Below are 18,218 nucleotides of genomic sequence, written 5' to 3'. Positions count from 1 at the left end.
TATTCATCAAATGATGCGACTGCGGGATCGGGTTTCTTCAACATAATTGATTCTAGATTCGTAATTGATTCTTTTCGTAATATTGATTCTAGACTTGCATTGACTATGAATATGCAACTGAATTCCCCTTCTGTTCCAGTTCATGAGCAATATTCAGAAAATTCGTTTTCTTTTTCTGAGATTAAGCCTGATGAGACTGAGAAAGTTATTCTGAAGCTTAAACGGAGTTTTTCTAAGGACGAATTTGGATTTTCGGCTCAAAAAATTTAGTTAGAAAATGGCTGTGTATTTTCCTTGGCAATATTTTCAGCGCTAAAGTATGCCACCAGGCATGTGTGCTGTTTTGTGACATTTATTTATGTATGTGTTATAAATAAAAATATTCTACTCTACCGCAAAGCAAATAGCGTCAAACATTTCACTTTTGTTGGCGCATATTTTTAATCTATCACTTATGCATGGGGTTTTTCCTGAGCTTTTAAAAAAAGCAAATTTTATAGCATTACCTAAAGCTGGAGTTCAACTGACCCTTCAAATTATAGAGACATTTCTCTACTTTCGATTTTCAGCAAAATTTTGGAAAAACTTGCAAATAGTCAATTACAAAAATATTTATTTGATAGTAAGATTTTACACACGTCTCAATATGGTTTTATAAAAGGAAAGCCAACTGAACTGGCAATTCACGAGCTTTTACTAAATATTAATGATTCACTAGATGATGGTCAACAAATGTTGGTGATTTTTCTTGATGTCGCCAAGGCGTTTGACACCGTAAATCATTCGTTTCTTCTTTTTAAACTCAAGTCTTATGGGTTTTCAACACAAGCTGTTAAATTTGTTGCATCTTACCTTTCTGGGAGACGACTAGATTGTGTTGATAAATCTCGTGATCTCCGTACCGAAACTTTTTCGATTAATTACAGAGTGCCTCAGGGCTCTGTCCTTGGGCCTATTCTATTTCTTCTTTTTATAAATGATTTGCCAGAAGTTTTGCCTCTTGTTAAAATTATAATGTTTGCTGATGATGTAGTAATTTTTGCTTCTCACTGGGACCTATCAGTTCTTTTCCAGAACCTCAATAGTACGTTACTAACTGTGTCTGATTAGTATTCAAGGAATTTACTAGCTCTTAATGAAAAAAATTCCAATATATGTTATTTTCGCGAACTGGATCTGTAGTGTCAGAAAGCTTCTCTCTTTTCTTGAATGGTCTTGAATTAAAACGGGTAGATCAGTTCAAATATCTTGGGATTATTTTAGATGAAAATTTGTCGTTTCATAAATATGTAAAAACACTATTGTTAAAGATTTTCTGAAATGTGGGCTTGCTAACTCATCTTTGTCACTTCTTTCCTAAAGCTATTCTAAAATCTATTTATTATTCTTTCGTCCACCCGTATTTTCTCTACTGCATTTCGGTTTGGGCATCTACCTTTTCGTCTGTTTTCAAATCTCTCCAAATACTTCAGAATAAAGCAATGAGGATTCTTTTTAATGTTGATTGCAGATCTTCAGTTAGACACCTTTATGGACTTCAGGAATTTTTTCTTTGGACCAACTTCGATTAATTTCTATCTCTAGTATTTATCACGATTTTCAATATAGTAATTTACCTGTAAATTTCTCCGGCATTTTTCCAACTAATTTTCAATTTCATAATTATCCTACTACGCATCGTTCAGACTTTTTGTGCGAAATTCGCCTGACATCGAGAGCAGGATTCAGCATCCGTCATACTGGGCCAAAAATCTGGAACTCAATTCCAGCATCAGTTTGAGAATGCAGCAACAAGTGACATTTTCTAACGACTAGAAAAATTATGAGCAATATCATCTGTAAACGAAATAAGGCAAGCACCCGGCAGGTAGAATCCCATGGTATCAACATAATAAGCTAAAGCAGTGGACGTTGATCAGGACCCTGCGGACCACCACTTTTGATAAAATACTGACCAGAAATAACATCATTTAATATAACTCTAACAGATCTTCCAGTTAAAAAACTTTCAAACCACTTCAGATGCAAATCTCTGACGTCCAAACACTCTAATCTACGTAACAAAATATTAAAATCTACTGTATCAAATGCCTTTTTAAAATCCACAAATATCGTAAGAGCACGTTCACCTTTTTCAAGATGAATATTCACTAAATCCGACGGGTACTGCACAGCTTGGGACGTCGATTGATTCTTCCTGAATTCAAATTGTGTTTTGAAAGAAGTCCTTTTTTGGTAAAAAAAAAATCATACAAACGAAGGTGCACAATTTTTTCTAAGGCGTCCGGGAATACTCCAGCTTGTAGTGAGATGTTTACGATATGAAACAAACAGAATAGAAGGTAAGTCATAACTGCTCTGAATGCACGAAGATTCAATACCTCAATGCCAGCTGAGCTAGATTTAATTGAATTGATCACCTTTTCTAATTCATCATTAGTTCATGGCTCAAATAGGAAATTCAGGCCCCCTCCTCTATTGTTACAAAATTCCTCCTTCTGGAACTGATCCTTATGTACTCTACCTATTTGCTGTATAGTTTCCCTAAACTCTGAAAACAATTACGAAACTGATCTGTAATTGCATGTTTGTCTGCAATTTCCAAACCATCAATTTCAAGTGCATGAAGTTCAGAACTTTTCTTACTTCCCATGATCTCATTAATAACTCCCCATCTTCCTTTGATGTTACCGATTCTAAGTAATTTTTGCTCATAATATAGTCTCTTAGCTTTCCTTATCAGATAGTTCACTTTATTTCTTGATAGTCTGAATAACTCAAAATCTTCATCATTTTCAGAATTCAGATATTGTTCATACAAAGAATTCCGATTCTCAATCTCATTTAAAGTATCTTTATGTATCCATGGTTTACGTGGTTCTTGTTTTTTCCGTTTCACTGTTCTAACTGGGCATGTTCTGTAAAAATAATCGGTTGGACAACAGAATTCATTATATCAGAAGCCTGTGATGCATTACCTTTAATTTCAAGAACTGGCTGCCAATTAAAACAGCTCAACATCTCTGCAAACTTTTCCAAATTCTCTTTTTTCACCTGTCGCACTTTATTTCTTTTTACTGTATATGCTTTTTCTTTACACAAGTAATCTTTCCAGCAACCGGTAAATGGTCCAAACCAGGGTAAATTATAACATCTGCATAACTATGATTCAGGTACATTAAACTCACAAAGATATTATCAATCGATGTAGCAGAATGACTAGAAATCCTCGTGGGTATGCTCAGTAAAGGATAAAGATCATATGAAATCATAAAATTAAAAAAAATCAAAATTATGTGTTCTAAAATCTAAAAAATTAAATTAAAATCTCCCATACAAAAAAAATCTAAACCTGTAGCTGCCACTCCTTTCATCAGTTCCTCAAACCCATCAAAAAACTCCTCCAAACCAGCACTAGGCGGCCTATATGCCACAGCAACTAATAACTTCTTATTATTCATTACTAATTCCAATAAAAAACTTTCCATCTTACCTTCAATCCAAACTACTAAATCATCCCTTATCTTAAAACTCAATTTCATCCTTACCAAAAACCCAAAGCCACCACGATTCATTGCAGCCCGAGACATTACTTCTAGCTGGTAACCTGGAAAAGAGCATTCGTTCACATTTATCTGAACTACAAACATTCTCTGATGGCCTGACAAACGTACTAGGCCATAGAGTTTTAAACTGATTAGGCATAAAATCACCACTCCAACAGGAATTTTAACATGATCCTCTATCAGGAACTCATTTTCTAAATATCTTTCTAATGCATTATTTGAATCATTATCCATCATGGATTGTAATTACCATCAAACACACCAAAAGACACGAAAAAAAATACAACAAAATAATAGTAATAATAAAACAACAGCAAAACACACACTCAAAAAAAAAGAAGAAAAAAAGAAGAAAAAAAGACACTTGGGCAGGGGGGATTGGGTTAAATGCAATACAACAACAAAAATACAACAAAATAATAATAATAATAAAACAACAGCAAACACACACTCAAAAAAAAGAAAAAAAGACTCTTGGGGGGGGGGGGGTGAAATAAAAACGGAAAAAAATTATATCTAATACAATTAACAAACAACCCCTCAATTAACATTTCACAACGTGTCAGCAAGTGACTTCACTCTTTTTTAATTCATATAGCCTTACTGGTGCATAAAAATGTGCCAGCGATCAGACCAAACATTTTTTAAAACATAACATTAATGTGCACCGTCTAGGATTGACGTTTTCCTCTTTGTCAGGTATTCACTAACGAAAATTCCTGATTTAGCTAGTTTTGACTCTGGTCTATTCACGAGCTTTACAAGGACATGAGCCGCAACGTTACTAGAATTGCTTGGGGGCAGTAGGGTTCATAAGCCTGAATCTGGTAGCCTTTAATACTTGAGACTGAGATATAGTTGGCCTGAGTTATAGAGGCCTATCTTGTTCACAATAGTATCAAATACATCCACATTTAACTCAACTCCTGGAGTTTGCTTTAGTCCAGAAAATACTAATGAATCCAGCAGCTTCTCCTGCTCGGAATCGTCCAGCTTTTCTTCACGTTTTTCAACACGAGATTCAAGAGATTCAATTTGACCTTTAAGGCCTACTAGGAATTTTTAATTTGAATAAATTTACCACTGTATTCTAGTGTGATTGCATCATATATCTCTGACACAATACGCTGAATATTTTTAGTATCCTTAGACTGAGTAATTGTTGACGCGCCATCATTTGGCGAACTAATTTTCTCCATTACTTTTTTCTGAATGTCCTGCATCAAATTTGCTTTAATTTTCTCTACTTCTGCTGAGTAGAGTCAAGCTGATTACGAATAATCGAAGTGTCTAAGTCTAGAGAAACTGCAATTCCTCCTGTATTTCCGCTTTTCTCGCTGCCCTTTTTTATAAACTCAATGTAAATATCTGGATGATTTTCATATTCACGGAAAGCATTCATTACTCCTTTTGCACTTTTTTTAGAGGAACGGGATAATTTTCCGTAAAATTCAGCAGGTTTGCCTTGACAACATTCTGTAGATCATGAGACCCATAGCAAAAACGAGTGTATCGCAAAGTTCTTCCAGATTGGTTAATCAGTTTGACCACCCGAACCGGCCATAGCGGGTATTCCAGGGAACGAGCAAAGGCCAAATCCCCTCTTTTGTATATTGCCATATTCCAATATAAATTCTGAGGCCTCAAACAAACGATAATAATAAAAGAAAAATACTTATCTTTATTGGGACAGGCCAACAGTATGCGTTGGTGATTTTGGCAAGGTGGCCCAGTGGAACCTGCTTAATTCTCCTCGGTGTTCTAATAACCCAATCTCTACGCTCATAATAACAAATATCCAATTATCCAAACTAAGTTGAACAGCCAGTTTCAACAGTTCACTTCGTAACAACGAAATTAATTCAATCCAGCAAACCAGCTCAGGTCATCAAGATTGTGAAAATATAATATGATTATTTGAGATGTTCACACCTTGAAAACCAGTTAAAAAAAAACCTTTAAAAATCGATTATAAATGCTGATATATTGACTCAATTGTGTTGAGTTCTACGCATTACTTGTGTTGAGCTTCCTGCATTGAGGTGTCTGTCTTGAATTTCACGATGCGATGTCGGTGACTGTGCTGAGTTGTCCTAGGTTAATTTGCTTGTATTTCCCTTAATTCACATACTGGGCCTAGTTCTCTAAATTCAGTAGACTGGATCGCGTTATCCAAGTGAAATTTCCTAGGTTTTGTTTTCGGAAAATTAAGCTTCTTATTTTGAGTTGACTTGGTTAAATTCTTGATGCGTGAGCTCTCTGGGTGCTCTCATGGAGCTATTGTTTGCTAGTCTCCTGGTGGAGGCTGGTTTTTAATGAAGCATTTAGTCCGAGGTTTCTATTGGAGTTAACTAAGTGGAATATTTCTACGTTGAAATTCATGCTTTTAGTTGTCTCGTTTGGTGCTCATGATTCTAATTGACTAGATTCAGAGTTTTATTCACCAATAAATATAGGTTGAAAATACAGAATCCTTGCTCCCCCTCAGTTTTATTATTTGGGGTTGAGTTATCTGACTTCAGTTGACAGTGAGTTAGATACAAATAATTGAATCAACTAGAAAATTAGTAAAAAAGGTTAACTTCTGTGTGTGTTAGTGTTAAAAAATGATAACCGGGCGACATCCTTTATCATAAGGAGCTCCCTTTTTTTAATCTTATCTTTAAACATACTGACAAAATAGCAAACAAAGGTTTAGAGCCTTGTTTTTGATAACCTCGTCATGTTCCTCAAAAATAAGTTTTCAGAACAAGGCCTAGGGAAAAACTGCCTACTAGTTTTTTTTTCACAGGAGATAGAATGCTTTGTGGGGGGCAGGGGTACTTGATGAAATCCAAGGAACATTGCAGTTACACAAAAAATTAAGTCAAGTTGTAAGGGTCTTGTTAGTTCTAGAGAACCACGCCTTACGCCCATCCCTTCCCTCTTGTCTATGTACCTGAACAAACTAAGGAACAGATTTTCCTAATAGGCCACTTTTCCCTTTTTATATACATGTTTTTGTTCAAAATGGTACCTGTTTGACATCATTTATCCTAGGTGAGTGGGAATTTATTGATAGTCTTTTTTAATACATTGTTAGTTCTATTTTTATCATATTAATCATCCGTTCTTTGCTAATGAAATTAAAATAAACCAAATTGCTATGGCTACGATTATTCGAATATTTTTGTAGCATTTTCTCTCTTATATTTTTCTGTCCTTGAATTTTCAAATTGGACTAAATTGGGAAATATTTCCCGTAAGAAGCCTACCTTTCATTAGAATGTCAAAGAAAAGGGGAGAAGCAAAAACCTTTCAATATAATTTCTTTCAATCTTCCACGTGTGAAGTGATTTAAAAGATACTTTAGATGGAGGCTGTTTTAGGCAAGTCCGCATTCAGAGGGTTTTGTAGGCACGGCCGAATACAAAGCCCCAAATTCCACTAAATGTGTACTCGTCTTATAAATTTTCCTAAAGAATACAAAAGCTCAGTTTTACCCCTGGTAAGAAAAAAGGGAGTAAAGCTCAGAGAAAGTTTTTAATAATCTCAGTTTGACATGCTCCGCTCCCCGAGACTGCAAACCACCCCCGGCAATCTTATTCGAGACCGTCATCTTAAATCTTACTTTCCTGAAGGTCTCAAAACATCCAAGGTTTTTCCCCTTCACAAAGGTGGCTCAAGATCTGATATTGGGAACTGGAGGCCAATCTCAATCCGTTCCCTTTTTTAGCAAATACTTGAAAAAGGTTGTTCATCAACAACTCTACCAGTATTTTACACATCACGGTATCCTTAGTCATACTCGGTTTGGCTTCTAAAGAAGTCACGCAACTACACCTGCGGTGTTACACCTATGTGATTTGTGAATCAGTGCTTTGATGGTGGAAAAATACCTCTCACTGTTTTTATAGAATTTAAAAAGGCATTTGATACGGTCGATTTTAGTATTTTATTAAATAGATTAAAGCTTTTAGGGGTTAAAGGGGCTTGTTTGAATTGGTTTGATTCTTTTTTAAAGGGAGGTCATTAAAGGCTGTAACTGATAGTGTAACCTCTAGTCCATATTTTGTGAATTGTGGTGTTCCGCAGGGTTCTGTGCTGGGTCCGCTTTTATATTTGATTTATCTACCTAACAATTTCAGGAAAACCTTAATTAAGCCACTTTATAAGAAAGGTGATAAAAGTGAGTGTGGTAATTATCGAGGGATTAGTCTCTCTGTAGGTAGTAAATTACTTAGTAATATGATACTTTTTAGACTGAGAGATGCCGTAGACAAAGTTTTAAGAGAAGAACAGTGCGGTTTTAGAAAAGGTAGAGGAAATTTCGACCAAATTTTCACTCTTAGGTTAATAATTGAGAAGTGCCTGAGTTTTCAAACACCTTTGGTCCTCTGTTTTACAGATTATGAGCAAGCGTTCGATTCTGTTGACAGAAGAGCGTTAGTAAAGGTTTTATCCTTGTATGGTATACCAGACAAATACATTGAATTGATTAGTGGTATGTACGAGAATAGCCATGCTGCGATTACGGTAGGAAATGAGGTTATCAGCTGATTTTGTATTAAATTAGGAGTTTAGTATGGTTGTTTTCAATCCCCCTTTATATGGATTATTTTGATGGACTTTGTTTTAAGGAGCACAGGAAAGGCATTGGAGACCACAGAATCAAATGAGGAGGAAAAAGTCTCCTGGACTTAGATTATGCTGATGATTTAAGCATCCTAGATGAAAGTGTGAGCAAAATGAATGAAATTTTTGGAGGTTCAGTTTATATGATAAAATAAAGGCTATGGAAAATGTTTTAAAGCTCAATCCGTCATATGTTTCAAACAGTTAGCAATAACAACCCAAAAGCTGGAAAAAACTGAAGCTTGGACCCGTTACATGGATCAAAATAATTTCTTGTAATCTTACAGAAGTACTCCCACATTCTGAACTAGTTACAATCAGAGTTGCAACATGATAAAATAATAATGTAATGTCCAAAACCATATAAACATAACTAGGGGTTTTGTGAAAACATTATTTTATTGATAATAAAGAACTTGAAATTGTTAATAATAATAATTAAAAAAAAAAATTTAACCCTATGGAGCTAACGGTTATTTCAAGAGTTACAAACATTGAAAATTTGCCCTTTTCTCAAGCATTTTAATAGTAGGCTAATCTGTCAACAGCAAAAAAAGTATATAAAAAGAGGATAGCTGTTAACTTTATGGCCTTTTTAAGTAAACACTGTAATAAAGAAATTTGTACTTCATTACATCCAAAAGTTTTTATCTATTGGATTTTCAGAGTTGCTTCCAGTTTAACTGCCCTCCTTCCGATGCTGGTATATAGCCTTAGAATGCATGCAATGTGTTGGCTTATTTTTTGGTTTGCATCATTAGTTAATCTTGTTTCTCATCACTTATCAGCAGTTAGTCTATTATTCCAAACAATGCCAATCAGTGGCGCACTCAGAAAATAATAATGGGGGAGGCTGACTGGGGTCCCTGGGCCAACTAATGGAAAACTTTAAAAATTCCTTAGAATAAATGGTATTTTAAGGCATTACTTTAAATTTAATTTAGCTCTTTGAATGCAAGTTTTCAGTAGGGACTAAGGAATGAATGATAAAACTGAGCAGATTATATAAGATTTGAAAACAGAATGTAAGTTTTTTTTTCTTTAGGGGGAGGGGCTACAGCCCCTTTAGCCACCCCTCCCCCCCCCCGTAGGTGCGCGCCTGATGCCAATTTGAGCAAAAGAATGCACAAAGTTTTGTTTGTAGCATAGGGATATATCCAAGCATTAGTGGGGGAGGGATGGGTAAATTTAAGAATTTTGATACCCTAGTGTTTCTTTAAAGGAGGACATAAACTCCACTGTTTAATGCATTACCAGTGCATCCCCAGGAACAAAGAATAGGTTATCTGGTAATCTTTTATCTAAAATAAATGTCTTTTAATAATATTTCTGTAAATTCTTTATTGTTAATATGTTCTTGTTGGGTTCAATTGAATATATGTATATATACTATATGCATTTATATGGTACAGGGTTATGCTCATATAGTACAAGGTACAAATTTAAGTTGTTATTGTTACTATTTTAGAAGGAATATTCTCCTCAAAGATCACTGAATCTCCATTTTATGCTGATTTCAAATAAGGTAATACACTTGTAACTTTTATACTACCTTATGATCAGCACTGCCTTAAGAGCATGCTAACTACAACCGCAACTCTAAGTTTTCAGCAGTTTCTAGGGGATGCTTCAAGGTGGTGCTAAGTCAACATATAGTTTTGGACATTTATAAATTAGATGGCAGTATTGTTGAAACTGGGGTTATGAATTATACAAACTCCCATGTATGTATTTCATATTGGTATAGGCTTCTTGAGTTTTAGCAGACAAAATATCTTAATAGTCAAATATCTTAAAGTCAAACTCCATCAAAAGTTACCAACATAAGTAGTGCATTGTCGAAAAATGTCAGACGAAAAAAGTCAGACTTTTTTCAATACGAAAAAAGTAGATTGCATCATTGTCGAAAAATGAAGACACTCCTGAAAGGGAATCCAGTCATGACAAAAATTGCATCCATCAAATTTTTAATGTCCAGGGGCCCCTTGTTAGAGTTTTCAAGCCTTTAACGAAAAAAAATCCATATTTTTTGTGACAAAGACACATGTTAATCTGCTTTTTGTTTTTATTTGTTTATTTTTTTTTATATATTTTTATTTTTATCAGGGCTGATCATATTGAGCCATACTAAGCCAGGGGTCATAAAATCTTCAGATGGGTCGTATTTTGATGGACGTTATGAGTTACTGCCCTTTTTAAGATCCAAAAAATAGTAGAGGTTAACCCATCTAACCCGCATTCAACTACAATTGTGAGAGCCGCTCATATGCAACTGATCCCAAATGACAGCTGATGATGCAAATGATGAATTTACATGAAAAAATTTATCAGTGAGGTGCAGTAGAAAAGTGAGAACGTTATAGCTTGTTAGAATGTGTATTTCAGAGGGTTTTTATCTGATACCATTTTAGGATGCCAAGGACCTTCTATTTTTTGTGCAAATGTTGTATTCTAAACCCAAAGGCCGATCTGACAACTCGAACGGAAAGCCGAGCATATTGTAAAATTCTGAATTGAGCATCAAGAGCATGTTCAATTCAGAACTCTTGGTTGTATAATATTGGAAGATTACTTTCTTGAATGGAAATTGCAAGTCCTAGTGATTTTTTGCGGCTTCGAATTCATTGGAGGGTAACAATAAACCAACAATAACAAGAAATTACCCTATATACGAGGTTTCTGCCACCCCCATAACCCCCTCCCTCAATGCAATTGTTCAAATCTATTTCCCTAACACAATGAATTTTATTTAAAAATATACTAAAATGACAAACAGTTTCTTTCTGACAATGCATGAAGAATGGAAGAAGTTCAATATTTGTGTTTGCTTTAAACAGTTAACTTTTAAATTTAAACATTTTTTAAGGAAATCAGTAAATAAAGCAATAGTAATGACTGACTGGCTATTTCTTTTATGGCTTTCAGTTAAGAACCAGTTAAACTTGATTTTAAAGAGAGGAGGGGATTTTAAAGCAATAGGAATACTAAAAATAATCAATATTTTCAAATTGCTGCTCTATTCAATCTTATTTCTGGAATATTTAATCAGACTCGTGTAGTATACCAAAGAGAAGGTATGGGAAAGACTTGCATATCCCTCAGTACTATAGTCTCAAATTTCCACTAGAATGACATAATGTTTATGTCCAACATTTAACAAATGAAATCACTATCTAACATAATAATAGTTAGCAAAGAATTCAGTGGTTACTTTGAATAAAACTACTAGCCAAAATTATGGCAAAGATAATACCATAAAAGGTTTACAGATTTAGAATGCAATCTCAAGGCTGATACAGGGAAGCTTTTTACTGTTTTCTACAATGTGGTCATGATATTTATCAATGCCACTGTTTACCAATTTTAGACACAACCTGAACATTTGCACTCATGGTAGAGTGTGGCTATGCCCAAAAAGTGGCAAATTTAAACCTAGTAGCTTTTACTAACTCACAAGGTTTCGGTTCTGTGTGATGAGTCTTTCAAGAACGGGCCTATGGCCCAAAATATGGTCCAGAAAGCGTTTACAAGTATCCACCTCAATTCCTTGTCCCTTCAACTATTGATAGTATTTCAGTACTTTTTGACTATCATATTGTTCTGTTACAAGGCAAGGGACTCATTTGGCTGTTTTTTCTTGATTCATTAAATTTTATGATGAGTGAAGGATCTCTTCGGTAAATTTATTTATGATTGGTTGACTACAATGGCAGAATAAGGAAAGTGGCGTTAGTTCACAGAAATGTGTGGGGGATGTACTTTTAAAAACAAAGGGAGAGAAATTGTGTTGTTATTCAATTTTCAGAAAATATACCAAGAAGAGGAATTTGTCACCAAAAAATGGTAATTTCCCAAATTTAATGGGGGGGGGGGCCTTACCCCTCGCCCCCCTTGAAAGTAAGAGCTAGTGACTTAGTTATGTCTATTGAATCTTAAATAAACTTGTTCGAAAGTAAAATTAAGTTTCCTAGTTGTACCTTTTGATCCACAACTAGGGAGGTGATGGATCCTAAATTTTCTCCATAAAAACGTCTAGCACTAAGGCTTATTGGATCTCAAAGAAATTTCGTTGGAATAAAAAGTAAAATCCTAGCTTTGGCTTTGGGGATATCAACTCATTTTATCTTTTGTAGAGGGAAGGGTTCCCTGATTTCTTATCATTACAAAATGTGCCTGAACAAGTAGGTGAATCTCAACCAAACATTGTGGGAAGGAAGAGTAAGTGTCCTAGTTGTGTTTTGGGTTGTTTTTACAGAGTCAAACCTATCTAAGGGAGGATGTTTCTAATTTCTTGTCATTAGGACATCTACCAGGATTTCTCGTTGAATCTGAACAAAACTTGAGGGAAGTAAGAAACACGTAAAAGCAGAGAGAAACGAGAATGATAACATCTAGTAAAAAAAAGAAGATGACTATGCAAATATTTCGATCAAGACCTCTGTTTGATCGACTTCAGTGCAAATAATAAAAAAATACAGGTAAAAAGCCAAAGGTAAAATAAAAACCAAACGCTAAAACTAAAATAGAAAAATTACCCTTTCACCGTTGCTTTGAAAGGATCTTTCCAATTTTAGTTTCAGTGTTTGTTTTAAGGTTCGATTTCTATCTTATCTTTTGGATTTTTAACTGTATTTTTTTTTATTGCACTGAAGACGGTCCTTACTTACAATGGAATGTATTAACATACAGTGTATAGTAGAATGTATAAACTGAATTACAGTGGAAACATGTAATGAGGACATGGAAGCATGAAATTCCTTTTTAAAATTATTATACATTGTTATTAAATCATTAAGTAAAGAAAATGCTTCAAAGGTGGGACAATTTCGGCCAGGGAAGTTTTGGACAAAATTAAATTAAATTTGAGACTGACATGGCAAGATTTTTTCCTCCCTGAATGTGCAGTACGTGGAATCCATTTTACATTACTGTCGTCACTTATATTGTAATCATAAGAGCTTGTAACTTATATTGTAATCAATCACACAGCTTGTAACTTATTAATCTTCTTTATCTAGAGTAAGATGAACAAGATACAAGGATAAATTAGTAATAATAGTAGTAATAATAGTAATAATAATATATATAATAGTAATAATAATATAGTAATAATAGTAATAATATATATAATTGTGTGACCTAGGTCTCTATAATACAATGTGTGATACAGGTCTCTTTATAATGCTATTTGGAATGGCCCACTTTATCTGAGCTTTAATGGTCCAGCAAAGATTTCTTTGTTGTTCACAATCAGTCTTGTAAACATTTAGCCATTTCAAAGATAATCTACCAGTTTAATCCACTTTTTAAAAAAAAGTCTTGACTATCTTTTGTCTGGAAAGTCTAGAATTCTTGAAATATGCATGTCCTACTTAATATTATTAGAAGTTTGTGACACCAAGGAGTTTAACATGTTTCATTAGCATTTTGGATGGAATAGGAATTCCATGCAAATTAGGGAGGGGTTCATGCTAATCAGGGATAAATGAATTAGGGTGTTGCAATCAACCAAGTCAAATGCTTAAAAATATGAACATAGCATGAGGCCAAGCAGGAGTTCCTCAGATGATGGAACAATCTAGCATAAAATTGGCAAAACTATAATTAACAAAAAAATTAATGTTTTTTTCATGTGAAACATTATTACAAATAATAATCAGCATTCTCTTGTTGTTGAGAAAATACCTGTAAATTCAACAAGTATGTTTTTGTCAGAGGACCCTTGGATTTTGACACCAATTGCTTCTCATCTGTTTTACATGTTCAGTGAAGTTTCAACAGTCACCTACATTATGACAGGGCCTAATACTGTCTGTCAAAAATTTTTACAAGGTTAACACAAGATATTCTCAATAGAAATTAGTCTGATAATAGAAGCCAGTATCTACATTTGAATTTGGCTGAAGGAACATTTTTAGTTGGTTTGGTATTCCACTACAGCAGACAAGAATTTTCAACACTTGGAACCTAGTTTTGCCAGTATAATATTAGCTGCCATTTTAACTTAATTTTATCAGGAAAAAGCCAATATGGCTACATTTTGGAGAAGATCAGATGTATTGGTGCAGATCCCAGCTTTTTTTTTGCCAAAAAATAACCAAGTAATGACAGATTGAATATTACATAGCTAAAAAATTGTCGGGAGCTCATTTTGTGTCGAAAACAGGAAACTGATTGAATTGAATATTCTTTTCTTATCTGGGTGTATTGGATATAGTGTCCACATTTTGCATTGCAAATATAACATGCCAAAAATTTTTTACTGAGCATATTTCCAACAACGGGAACAACCTCCAAAACAAAACTGTGACTGCAACAACTAGTGCCTCCTTCAAGTCAAGACTTGACAAAGAATGGAACAACAAGCCATGGAAATATAAGTGGGACAATCCATCCTTCTCAGCTGCCAACTAATGCAGCATCACTGGGCCCATTTCACAGGGATATTCCAAATTAACATCATTGATGCAGAGCAGAACAGATCCAGCATGGACCTTATTTCAATCTGAAGTGCAAATTAAGGTAATTGAGGTAGATGGTGTTGCAAGTCATGACTAGGCAGAGTTAGGCTATCCTGTTTTGAAGAAAAATTTTGACAGCAGTTCCAAAATTGCACTATCAAATTATTGGTGCCATTACCCTAGTTTTAAAGCACATTTCTGAAAAAAATGGCTAGTTAAAAAAAATGCCATTTGCAGCTGATTCAGGAATGGTAATGATTATTTTTCTTAGTCTGAATAGTAAAAATTTTATTTTAAAATCAAATTTTCAGAAACTCTTATAAAAAGCTAGAAACCCCTCAAAACTGCCATAAGTTTTGTTGTGATGTCATTATTGAGGGATTTCAGGCTCTTTATAAAACATTCTGCAAATTTGTTTTTTAAGTAATATTTTACTCTCAAGACTAAGGAAAATAATAATTCCACTCCTAAATCAGCTGTAAATGGCAATTTTTTCCAATTAGACAGCTTTTTCTTAAAAACCTTTGCCAACTATGGACTGTTTTCCTTTTGGGATCCCATTAAGGGCTTAAAATGGAACTTGTCCCAGAAAGGATTCTTACTTGAGAAAGAGTATAAGAGAAGGCATTGAGTGATGTATTCACTTTCCTCCTAGTTTAATTGTGCTGTAAACTGTAAACTTACACAAACATTTTAAACATCAATAACGATTTGCATTAATTCCAAAATTGTATTTAACTAGCCTAAATCAACTAGGCTAGCCTACAGTCTATAATAGCCAAAAGCCACTAATCTTCATTTTACGACCCAATTTTTAATAAGGATGTAGCCTAGTCTAATGAGTGTTTACACTGAAGGTGAAACCAAACTATAAAACTGAATGATTGTTTGGGTAAATATTGAGCAGTTCACATGAATGACCAACAAATAAAGTAAAAATACTACTCAATCCCATTTTATGTTCTTAGAATTTAATCATTGCTTTATAATCTAATCTTTCTAACCTTTCCTAAATAACTTGGTAAAGTTCTACCAAATCATATTATTGAGTTAGGACAAAAGTGAATACACCATTTGATGACTTTTTTTATTCTGATTAAGAATATAATAATCACCTCATTTAGAAGTTTATTTCAGCCCCCCCCCCCTTATATGCCAATACAGGGGTTGGTTGGGTATATATAGGGGGGGGCAGAAATTCATTTCCAACAGAAATGATTATTATATTTTTAATAAGCATAAAAAAGGCGGTAAATTTATACAAAATCATATTATTTATTTAGGACTAAATTTAATACACCATTTTATGTCTTTTTTTATGCTGATTAAAAATATAATAAGTCTTTCTATCAGAAATGAATTTCTGCCCCCCCCCCCCCCTTATATATGCCAATTCAGGGTTAGGTATAGCCTATATAGGGGAAGGGCGGAAATTCATGTCCAATAGAAATGCTTATTATATTTGTAATCAGCATAAAAAAAGGCATCGACTGGTGTATTCACTTTATTCCTAACTCAATAATATGATTTTGTAGAACTTTACCAAAAAGGCATTGAATGGTGTATTCACTTTATTCCTAACTCAATAATATGATTTGGTAGAACTTTACCAATAACTTACCCATAATAGCCTATATAACCTGTTTCCTAGGCTATGCATTTATTGATTCTCAATTTTGTCAGGATTGATTTAATTTATAGGTAAACTAGTTTTAATGACGCTGACAGAGGTATGAGCCATATTTCAAATAAGAGAAAAAAGTATCAGTAAAAATTTAGAATTGGTACTCCTGATAAGGAGACATGTTAATAAAACAATTCTTACTTTAAAATGTGTATAATGATCCTAGTTAACATATCATCCAAGGAGAAAACCTTTATCATCAAGTCTTCCATCTTTTTTCTTTCTTTCTTCAACTTAATAGAAAAAAAATTCAATTTTCTCCATCCTAAAATGCAATGCATAAATCTTTTGAAATTCCCACTATTAATTGTTCTAATAGATAGTGTTTATCCCGGCCGAGTTTAACAGACAAGTTCCCGGCTGAGTCTGTTGATTTGGAATTGAAGTTAGGTTAGGTTGTATTAATATTATTGTATTTTCACCCCTGTTCATTAAAAAAAAACGGAATTAACAATGACCTGGCTGAACACTATCTATAGAACAATTTATTTGGCAATATAGCGGCAATTTCAAAGGATTTACGGATTGCGTTTTAGCATGGAGAAAATTGAATTTATTTTCTTTTAAGTTGTAAAAAGAAGGAAAAAAGAGGAAATAGTTGATGATAAAGGTTCTCCCCTTGAATAATGTGTTAATTAGGATCATTATACATATTTTAAAGTAAGAATTGTTTTCTTAACATGTCTCCTTATCAGGAGTACCAATTCTAAATTTATACCAAAGTATCATCTTTGGGGGTCTGTAAAGGACTTAGCCTACAATTAAATTTGTGAGGAAAATGATTATTATACTCAGAAAAAGTATAAAAAAGACATTGTGTGGTATGTTCACTTTAATCGTACGTCATTTATGTGAATTATTCAATATTTACCGGTTGACTTATCAATAAAAGAATTTCACAAGCAGGTTTTGAGCTTTATTTTTTACAAACTTTTTCCACAATTTTTTTTTATCCAGAACAGGGTTGCCAATCACCGACTTCTCAAAACATTGCAAATGAAGGCTGAAAAAAAAGGACTTTTGCGAAAAAAGAGTGCAAGTTAAAAAATTTGCAATTTCACTGTTCACAGCACTGTTGCCATACTGGCTTATTTCCCGCCAAACTGGCATATTTTGATGGTGACCGGTGGAAAGATTTTGAGTCATCCCACCAGGCGTAAATCTTGGCGTATTTTAAATTAACTTGCTTATTTTTGGCGTTAAATGCTTTATCTGAAAGAAATTATTTTCCTTATTTGGATCCAATTACTTTTTGTCATATAACATAGCTGTATTATCCAATAGTATCGCCATATTCTTTTCTTTTATAATAGTTATATACTATCTATTTAAAAAACCAGACATCGAAAACTGGATTATCAAAAACCAGACAAAGGAAATTGACACATTTAAATAAAATTTTCCCCTCGTAAAACTATAAGAGCCTCATTCCTTGTATTTTTAACAAACTTGTATTGAGTCTAGACAGCACAGTGCCATTTCTTATTGTTTGTTATTCGGACTAGGACTGCAAGCAAGTTATTTAGTGGAAAAAATTCAAATGGTTTGTTCTTGAATTTAAACTAAAACTTTATTTTGTTGTGCGTGGAAGTTTGTTACTTTTTCAGACTTTTTTTTACTTTTGAAAGATGAAGCATGGCTAGCCGAATACACAGTAGGCTAGTTTGAATTTTATTACGGAGTTGGGGATCTCCCTACTTTGCTTTGAAAGGTAATAAGACCAAAAGAATCATTTATGGCAACTATATAAATAAGCTTCTTTGCCGGAGATTTGGGGCTTTGATAAATAAATGGTAAAGGTGCAGATTATTGGCTCTCTACAATTAAGTATTTCCACCCTTTTTCTCTCCAAATAGAACTTACCTTTCATGATCTTGGAAATTATTCATGGTA

At 33.9% G+C, this 18,218-nt stretch overlaps 1 long non-coding RNA gene across 11 annotated transcripts in view; it reads right to left on the bottom strand.

Annotated features, from left to right (window-relative positions):
* LOC148944516 (uncharacterized) overlaps nucleotides 1-17,309 on the bottom strand; it is a 368,975-nt gene extending 351,666 nt beyond the window's left edge. For 4 of the 11 annotated variants that reach the window (XR_016142847.1, XR_016142848.1, XR_016142849.1 and 1 more), the window contains exons 1-2: nucleotides 17,197-17,282; nucleotides 3,494-3,607 (exon numbers count right to left, since the gene is read on the bottom strand). This is a non-coding gene — a long non-coding RNA (uncharacterized LOC148944516). The other 7 variants (XR_016142852.1, XR_016142850.1, XR_016142851.1 and 4 more) reach the window with 6 other exon arrangements.
* Between the last annotated feature and the right edge of the window lie 909 nt (nucleotides 17,310-18,218).

Source organism: Artemia sp. Qi Xiang Cuo, chromosome 14 (genome assembly GCF_049724085.1).
Source record: "Artemia sp. Qi Xiang Cuo chromosome 14, ASM4972408v1, whole genome shotgun sequence".
Classification (NCBI taxonomy): domain Eukaryota; kingdom Metazoa; phylum Arthropoda; class Branchiopoda; order Anostraca; family Artemiidae; genus Artemia; species Artemia sp. Qi Xiang Cuo.
The sequence above is the reverse complement of the archived record's forward strand: the minus strand, read 5'-3'. Positions and strand labels throughout refer to the sequence as shown.